At 32.4% G+C, this 10460-nt stretch overlaps 1 non-coding gene across 1 annotated transcript; it reads right to left on the bottom strand.

Moving 5' to 3' along the window:
* Window positions 1–9972: 9972 nt before the first annotated feature.
* On the bottom strand, window positions 9973–10079 carry LOC128284941 (small nucleolar RNA R71). The gene has a single exon (XR_008275359.1). It is a non-coding gene; the product is annotated as a small nucleolar RNA R71 (small nucleolar RNA).
* Window positions 10080–10460: the final 381 nt, after the last annotated feature.

The raw sequence follows: 10460 nt of genomic DNA, 5'->3' as shown, positions 1-10460 counted from the left end.
TTTAGATACTAAGATCATATACAATAGCCACATTGCAATTAATCACTTATATAAATGTGTCATAATCGAACCACCCCAAAAACACATAGTCAAGATTTCTTAGCATTATCAACCCTCAAGCATATGTATAATTTTTTTATATATATATATATATATATATATATATATATTTATCATTCATTAATAGCATTAAACATTATAGCCAAGACAAATTATACCATGATTAAATATAACCAAATTCAAACTTCGTATTTAAGCCATATTCGCATGGCTAGAAGTATACATATCAAAGTTCAAACAAATACATATTAGCCTATACATGCCAAAATGTTCACTTAGACCAACTAAGAAGAGGGTACCACAATGTTGCAAGCTGGTGTGATGACTTCGACGATGGTCCCGAGCACACAAAATGGATCGAACAAATCTAAATAAAAGACAAGTAAACACACCAAATGAGTATTCAACTCAGTAAGTCATAAGCAATATAATACATTCCATTGATAAAAGATCATAAGAAAAATAATGTAAGATCTATTACTCCATCCATACCGAACTATGCCATAATTACTTAGATTATTGGTTCAATCTTAAGCCAAGTCCTTTTACCCAATCAAATACCAAAATAACCCAGTTGATCTAGATCCATTTCCTCAAAGCATGAAACAATGATGCACTAGATAAATTCATACATATACATTTCATGTCTCAAATTCGATATTTTAGTTAATAGTTCTATCACTTTATTCTTTTCCTGCACATATTATATTATCAACCAAATTCGCACACATAGTGCTAATTAAGCTCGCACACATAGTGCCATACTAAACTGCACACATAGTGCTGAAATTTTCACTCATGCATCGACATTCAAATCGCACACATAGTGCCATTTAATTCCGCACACATAGTGCCAATGTTAACTCATTATAATAAGGCAATTTACTTAATTCAAATAGCATATAAAATCTGCACACAAAGTGACATTTAATTCCGCACACATAGTGCCAATGTTAACTCATTGTAATAAGGAAATTTACTTAATTCAAATAGCATATAAAATCTGTACACAAAGTGACATTTAATTCCGCACACATAGTGCCAATGTTAACTCATTATAATATGGCAACTTACGTAATTCAAATAGCATATACAGTCACATTAATAATATATATATATCGCTTCAAAGGAACGCCTAACAAAAGGTATTCTTTCATGATTCACTAGTATTATTTATGCACAAACTAATCAACCTTACAAAATTCTTAAGGACTTACCTTGTGTTGGGTAAAATGGTTCCAACTCGGCTACTCGATGTTCTTTGCTTTGCCCTTGCTTGATTCCCCTCCTTTAAGTTCTTGAGCTTAATCAAATAAATTAACTAGTTTAACCGTCTTGCTAGATATTTATATCAAAATATTAGTGATTTTATATCATAAGAAACACATGGTAAAATTTTATCTTTCTACCTTATGCTTTTGAGCTATTCGGCTAATAACCATATAATATCACCTTACTATCAATAATCCAATTACACATACATATATAACACATATATATTTGTATATCGGCAACCACCCTTGTTAATTTCTCACATATATAGTCTAATAATTTTCATTACATTTTACAACAAGAATTGTTCAAGACATTAAAACTTCAACAAATATTCATCTATTACCTCGAGGCCGAATGCATCGTCACTTCTCAAAATAACATTATCTCAAATAGGTTTACATTCAAATATATATATAATCATGAATCAAACTCAACTTATAAGCCAACATCACTCATTTAGTCGATTATATATAATCAAAGGTAATATCACAAATGGGCATACCTATATAGTTGAATGTGCAAAAATTAAATTCAACATTACCTATGTACTTAATTAGATGGCCGAATATACAATATCAATTATAATATCATTTTAATTCATTTACACACATAGTTTCATCTCATGAACACTTGACCGAATTTTTCCTAAACTAGCATAGCTTCACATCTATTTATAACATCATATAAATCCACATATATCTACATATCTACCCTAATTTTCTTTCACCTTTCTACTATTTCCATTCACAACATCAAAAGCACCATACTCTTAGCATTTACCTCCCTTTAACCGTATGCCATTTAGTCACCTATTAGTTAGAAAATTAACATATGGGATATAATAAGACATTGGCTACTAACTAGATTTTCACAAAAATTTAATAAAATTAACATGAGTCCTACCTTAATCAACCCCTTAGGATGGCTGAATGTCTTAGAAAATTTCCTCCTTCCTTCCCTAGCTTACGGCATTTGCAAGAGGAAGAAGATGAATACTTTCTCTCCCTTTCTTATTTTATTCATCTTTTTCCTATTAATTCTTTTCGTTAATTTATTTTAACCATTAACTAATATAAAAAAAATTACAATAAAATTCAACTTAGTGGAAGAAGCATCATTGCTTGGCCGGCCACTACTTGAATTTTGGGCAATTTGACATGCAAACCCAAACTTTCTCACCTTGTTGTTATTTGATCCTTACAATTTACCTATCATCTTTTCTAAGTTTCTCAACTAAGTTCTTTCAAGAAAATTCACATTCCTAAGACTAAATTAAAACATTAAATTTTCATACACACACTATTACACATTAAATATATGCAATAAAAATTAAAGTAAATTTTTATTACTCGGTTTTGTGGTCCCGAAACCACATTCCGACTAGGGTCAAATTAGGACTGTCACAAGCTTAATCTCTTGCTTTCATCTTATAGCTTTTAAATGTAATTAAGAAACTCTTTATATATATTTCATATCATTCGATACCTTTCAACAATTGTATAACAGTCATAGTCACATAATCAATAGCAGACAGCCTTCAGGACTTTCATTTACCCCTATTAACATAAATCGGACCTGGACGGATACACGGATCCAACCCACACACCAGGATATCATACAGTGTTTCATCGGCCGAAGCCAGAATACACCGTATCGGTAATAGTAACAATAACAGTAACAGTCAGGTACAGAGTACCTCTTCAGAACGAATCTGGAACAGTAACAGTAGTCGACACATATAGTGTCTCATCGACACACGGTCGGAATATCCCTGAACACTTCCAATCCTATGGCATGCCAACTATATCCGACTAGCCTGACACTGTTAATAGGGTATTTGAATCATTTCATTTTGATACAAAAACAGTAACAATTTCCATCACATCATTTATCATACATACTAACCAATTAAACAATACTCATTAAACCATCATACCATAGTCTAACACTTATATTCAATAACCCTTAAACAAAACTACTTCAAAATTTTCACTTAAGTACCATTCAATTCAATTCAAAAAGGACTATATTATAACACACTCATTACATCCATTAACTATGTACGAACATTCTTCACTAATATCACTTAAAAACAAATTAGCATCAAAACAACCTAGGTACATGCGACTATATTATAACACACTCACCAAGTACTTGAGTTCGGGAGTTGGCTCAGATGCTAAGACGTTAGTTACTTTGTACCTAACCTGCGCACGGAAACAAACCGTACGCTAAGTAAACACTCAGTGTTATTTCTATAAACTAATGCTTAGAACAATAATAAGCCATGTATATGTATTGTAATTCAAAACTTTTACTTTCATAATCTTAATAGCTTAATCTCTTGCTTTCATCTTATAGCTCTTAAATGTAATTAAGCAACTCTTTATATATATTTCATATCATTCGATACCTTTCAACAATCATATAACATTCACAGTCACATAATCAATAGCAGTCAGTCTTTAGTACTTTCATTTACCCCTATTAACATAACTCGGACCCGGACGGATACACTGATTCAACCCACACACCGAGATATCATACAATGGTTCATCGGCCGAAGCCAGAATACACCGTATTGGTAAAGTAACAGTAACAGTTAGGTACAGAGTACCTCTTCGGAATGAATCTGGAATAGTAACAGTAGTCGACACACAGTCAAAATATCCCTAAACACTTCCAATCTTATGGCATGCCAACTATATCCGACCAGCCCGACACTGTTAATAGGGTATTTGAATCATTTCATTTTGATACAGAAACAGTAACAATTTCTATCACATCATTTATCATACATACAAAATTGGTATAAATGTATGTATATATATATGTATTTGCTTATTATTTAAGAAATAATAAATAATAAATATAATTAATAATAAAGTAAAATAAATAACGAATGAATAAAAGAAAACAAAAAGCAAAGAAAAAGAAAAAGAAGGGCACGAATGAGCAGGGAAAGAAAGAAAGAAAAAGGGAAAGAAAAAGAAAAGGGAAAATTAGGATTTTAAGATTTCAAGCTTTAATGGGCCCACGGTACTTTATAAGAACATCTTAAACAAACCAGGGCTCGATCGGAAGCTTAGAAAATTTTTCTTGAAATTTTAAAATTTCTTCCTTTGAATAGTACCACACGCCCGTGTCATCAACCTGTGGGGCTCTCTAACTTATACCTATAAATCAATTAATTACACACGGCTAAGACACACACCCGTGTGGCAACCTGTTTGTAGCATTTTAGGTACAGGGGACACACGGCCTAACAACATGCTCGTGTGCAAGCCATGTGTTGCACACAGTCTGGTCACACGCCCGTGTGACAAGCCGTGTGGACTCAAAATGAACTTTGTATTTGAAATTTATCAACCCTACAAACTTTATACAACTAGCAATTTAATATTCCACCATTCAACCAATCCAAAACATGATAAACAAACTTAATACTCATTAAACCATCATACCATAGTCTAACACTTATATTCAATAACCCTTAAACAAAACTACTTCAAAATTTTCACTTAAGTACCATTCAATTCAATTCAAAAAGGACTATATTATAGCACACTCATTACATCCATTAACTATCTACTAACATTCTTCACCTATATCACTTATAAACAAATTAACATCAAAACAACCTAGGTACATGTCATTCTTTAAGACAAGAAACTTCACCAAGTACTTGAGTTCGGGAGTTGGCTCAGATGTTGAGACGTTAGTTACTTTGTACCTAACCTGCGCACGAAAACAAACCGTACACTGAGTAAACACTCAGTGGTATTTCTATAAACTAATGCTTAGAACAATAATAAGCCATGTATATTTATTGTAATTCAAAACTTTTACTTTCATAATCTTAATAGCTTAATCTCTTGCTTTCATCTTATAGCTCTTAAATGTAATTAAGCAACTCTTTATATATATTTCATATCATTCGATACCTTTCAACAATCGTATAACAGTCACAATCACATAATCAATAGCAGTCAGACTTCAGTACTCTCATTTACCCCTATTAACATAACTCGGACCTGGATGGATACACGGATCCAACCCACACACCAGGATATCATACAGTGTTTCATCGGTCGAAGCCGGAATACACCGTATCGGTAACAGTAACAGTAACAGTCAGGTACAGAGTACCTCTTTGAAATGAATCCAGAATAGTAACAGTAGTCAACACATATAGTGTCTCATCGACACACAGTCGAAATATCCCTGAACACTTCCAATCCTATGGCATGCCAACTATATCTGACTAGCTCAACACTGTTAATAGGGTGTTTGAATCATTTCATTTTGATACAGAAATAGTAACAATTTCCATCACATCATTTATCATACATACTAACCAACTAAAAAGAAAAAATACATTTATTAAATTATTAAGTATAGTTTATAGAAATACAAACCGTAATTTTCGAGTTTACTCGATATCCTTGTTCACTTTCTCCTTCCCCTATTTCGATGACGTTTCCGGTACTACATTGGCTACATAAAAGTTAAACATTGGCTACATAAAAGTTAACATTTAAAATTATCAACGTATGTTATTTAATAACACACTCTTTTATTTCCATGTAACTTTTACATTATTTCCAATTTAGTCCTTCCACCATAACCATTCTTTTTCTTCAAAATAAATCCTATATTTTCATTCAATCATCACTTTAAACTATTCCAACTCTTAAATTTTATAGCATAAAACATTAATTATAGAATTCTCTCAATTCAATCCTTACTATTTCAAAACTTATATCTCTCTTTACAATTTAATCCTTCTCCCACTTCTAACTTGAATTTCTATCATTTTAACTCATAATTTACTCAATAATTCAACTTAATCAACATCTAAAAATTCACTATCTTCCTAAACTTCAACATAATTCAAGTAGGGCTTTGTTCTAGGATTCCAAAAACATCAAAATTGCAAGAAAAAGAGATCAAATTATCTGACTAATCAAGCTTGAAATCGCAAAACTCTAATTTTCCCTTTCTTTTTCTTTCCCTTTTTCTTTCTTTCTTTCCCTGCTCATTCGTGCCCTTCATTTTCTTTTTCTTTGCTTTTTATTTTCTTTTATTCAATCTTTATTTATTTTACTTTATTATTAATTAAAATTATTATTTATTATTTCTTAAATAATAAGCAAATACATATATATGCATACATTTGAACCAATTAAAATAATACATATGTATTTATACTTACCACACACTTGTCATCTTATGGTATAGTTGCTAATTTAGCCCCTTGACTTTTTTATAGTTTCTAATTAAACTTTCACACTTAATTCAATTTAGTCCTTACACTAAATTAACCTTAATTCAAGCTAATTCACTTAACTAAAATCTAATTAATCTCTCACTTAACTTCATAAATATTTCTAATAAATATTTACGAATCTAATACTCAAATTCAAAGACTCGAAAATTCACTTTTCCTACGACCTTAAAATTTGGGTCGTTACACATTGTACCGTGTTGTTAACCAAAATGTGAGGGGCTAGTGGCTTATCTAAATTGATAAACACTGCCATTTAGGCAAAATGCCTCATTGACCCACAATCCATTTTGAAATCAAACTTAGCGACCTTACCAATTAAACTGCCGATCTCTTCCCAGATTTGTCTTTTGTATAAAACACCCGACAACCCAAGTAAACAAACCCAAGCCATTATACTATTTGGGAAAGGCTGAAGGGGATTGAAATTTTGAGACCACGGTTGAACAGTGCGGTATTGTCCAAAGACTATCCAGAGACCCTGGGTGAGAACCATTTCATAGTCTTCCTTACTTTGGAATTTGACAAGAAAATAATCGTTCTCAATATCCATAAGATAGAATGAGTGTGAAGGTTTCCAAAGACTGAAGATTTGGTTGTGAAGGATGGAGTATGCTAAATTTCGACCCAGCAATTTCACCACCACTGTGGTCATCATGTTCTTTAATAGGATATTCTAAATCCTCTCCAAAAAATAAATCTTTGGGACACCATTAATAGTAGTCCACGTGATGTCTCCCTCCAAGAAATTAAGGTCCTCATCGTAATTAGAAATAGGACATCCCCTCTATAACACCCTACACTTATATTCGTCGCCGAAACAGCGTTACAGAGCATTGTAAATTGAAAATTATATAGTATTTTTCCTTTATAATTCATAACCTTTTTACTTTAATTTGTTGTTAAAACCAAGAAAATGTTTAATAAGTTAATGAAATATAAGAAAATATGAAATTGGGACATAAAATTATTAAAATGTGATTTTATGCTTTATTATATAGTTTTCATGCGAGAAAATGGCTTCTTTTATATTAATTTGAGCATATTATATTTTCAAGCTATAAAGTGGGCCATGCATGATTAAATTAAATAATAAAATATAAATTTATATTTAATAATTTATTTTAATATATTTCATTAATAAATTGGGTTTTAATTAGTTAAGTAAATTGGTTAATTAAAGTGGTTAAATTATATTTTTTGGTCCTCTAAATTATCTACTATTGTTGGACAGGTCTGAGAGCTTTATGTTGATTACAAAACTATCCAAATGGAGGACCAAGTCAAACCCAAAATTCGGCTGCATGTGGATGTTCATAAATCAAATTTTGGTTTCATTACACAAGGGGTTTGAAGAGTTGAAGAAACCGGATATTTACTTGGAGATTTGTAATTGACCAAGTCCTAATCCTGATGATGTTGTGGCACTTAAATCAAGAAAAAATCAGCCACACTTTCAAAAATCATGGCCAGCCACTCTTGGATGAAGTTTCAAATGATGGACACTCCTATTTTTAGTAAACTAGATCCCTTGCCTCACCTATAAATAAGACCCCATTTCTCACTTCTCCATCATCCCTCACTCATTCATCATTCTCTCCTCTCTCAACTCTCTTAGCTTTCTTTCCCCCTAACGCCTATCATCATCTTTGCATAAAGATTTTTAGCAAATTAGCCTCTTAAAAAGCCCTTGGTTGGCCACCTCGGAGAGCCATCAGCAAAGGAGCAAAGCGAAGGAACGAAGGAGCCCTCGTTAGTCAGAGTCTTGTGTGACAGCCACTTTAATTTGGGTTTAATCTTTCTTTTCTTTAATTTAATTCAAGAATGTTTGCTATGTGTTCACTGTTCTTGTTTACAACAATGATAGCTTAATTTTATTTAAATTAAGATGATTGCTTTGATTAAATAATAATTATTTGATTCATGCTTATAATGTTTGTGCCTCAATCGATCATGTTTTCAATTAAAATCAAGTCTGTATTTCGTTCATGCATGATTGAAATGCACCCGAATTAGCTGAGCGATCCTAACCAGACGATGGCTAATGGACACAAAATTGAAATGTGCATACTTAATTTAGATCCTAACCCGATTAAATTGCAGGTTACATAACAACCCTAACCAGACTTTTTATCTGCATAGCTTTTAGATTTGTGTTATTAAACTGTTTCAAACCTAACACGTCCCTGTTACCTTACACGAATACTAAGAAACCTTTAGTAAATAAAGATCATTAAAATGCATATTTACTAAGTAATGGAGTCCGAAATGACCTAATGTAGTTTCTAAACTCATGAAAGATCGAGTTGCCATGAAATGTTTTTCCGAATATTGATAAGCATGTTGATAATAATTTGAGTTTAATTAAAGTAATTGTCCTAGCTTATTTATGTTATAATTGTTGTTTATTGGGTTAATTCTGCTAAAATATATTTCATTCATATAGTTGCATGTCAAGATAAATCACATTAGGGATCATTGCATCTAGATTAATTTTGCATAATTTTAATCAATACTTCCAAATCAAATTGCATTTCTATTTACCAAGTTGTTAATAATATTTTTATAATTGAGTGACTTAGCACGAATACAATCCCTGTGGAGACGATAACTCGATACTTACTTATTACTTAATAACGACTGTGTACACTTGCACAAACCCGAGCGTTACAAGTTTTTGGCGCCGTTGCCGGGGATTGTCAACTGTTGTCATAGTCATTTTTTGTGAAATTATTTATTTTCAATTTTGTTATTTCCAGCAGTACTAACTTATTCTTTTTAATTTTGTGATTTTTTTTAGCGGTTTAGATCGGATTATCGATTTACTCCTAGTAGACCCTAAAATTGAGTGAACTTTTAGACAAAGAAGGCATGAATGAATACCTCAGAGGCAGAAAGAGATGGACCTTGGACATCAAAATTAAGGCTAAGGTAATGAAGTCGATCATGTATGAAATCTCATCCTCATTTCCGATGATAGGGATCGATGCATCAAACAATATGCTTTGCCGATTTTCAATGAGTTAAATCCAGGAATTAGAAGGCCAGATATTAAGGTAACCCAATTCGAATTGAAACCAGTGATGTTTCAAATGCTACAAACTGTGGGCCAATTTAGTGGTATGCCCACGGAAGATCCATATCTCTGCCTTCGATTGTTTATGTAGGTGAGTGATTCATTCAAGATAGCCAGTGTGACTGAAGACGCACTGAGGTTGAAGTTGTTTCTGTACTCGTTGCGAGATCAAGCATGAGCATAGCTCAATTCATTGCCACCAAGTTCTATATCTACATGACAAGAATTAGCAGAGAGATTTTTGGTTAAGTATTTTCCGCCTAGCAAAAATGCTAAGTTGAGGAACGAGATCACAACTTTTCAACAATTGGATGACGAGTCTTTGTATGAGGCTTAAGAGCGATTCAAGGAGTAACTTCGTAAGTGTTCTTATCATGGGATTCCTCATTTTATCTAGTTGGAGACATTCTATAATGGTCTCAATGCACATACAAGATTGATGGTAGATGCTTCTGCAAATGGTGCCATTTTGCCTAAGTCTTATAATAAGGCTTATGAGATCATCGAAAAGATCGCAAGCAATAACTATCAATAGCCAACAAATCGAACAGCTTCAGGAAGACGTGTAGCCAGAGTTCATAAAGTTGATGCTCTCACTTTGTTATCAGCTCAGGTATCTTCTATTCCTCTATGTTAAAGCATTTTACTGCTAATAGTGCTAATAATTTTGCACCTCAGCCACCAAGTCCGTTTGAAGTAGTTTTCTATGTGTACTATGGGGAAGGTTATTCTTTCAAGAATTTTCCACTAAATCCCGAGTTA

The sequence above is a fragment of the Gossypium arboreum genome, chromosome 11 (genome assembly GCF_025698485.1).
Source record: "Gossypium arboreum isolate Shixiya-1 chromosome 11, ASM2569848v2, whole genome shotgun sequence".
Classification (NCBI taxonomy): domain Eukaryota; kingdom Viridiplantae; phylum Streptophyta; class Magnoliopsida; order Malvales; family Malvaceae; genus Gossypium; species Gossypium arboreum.
This window is presented reverse-complemented; position numbering and strand designations above follow the sequence as displayed.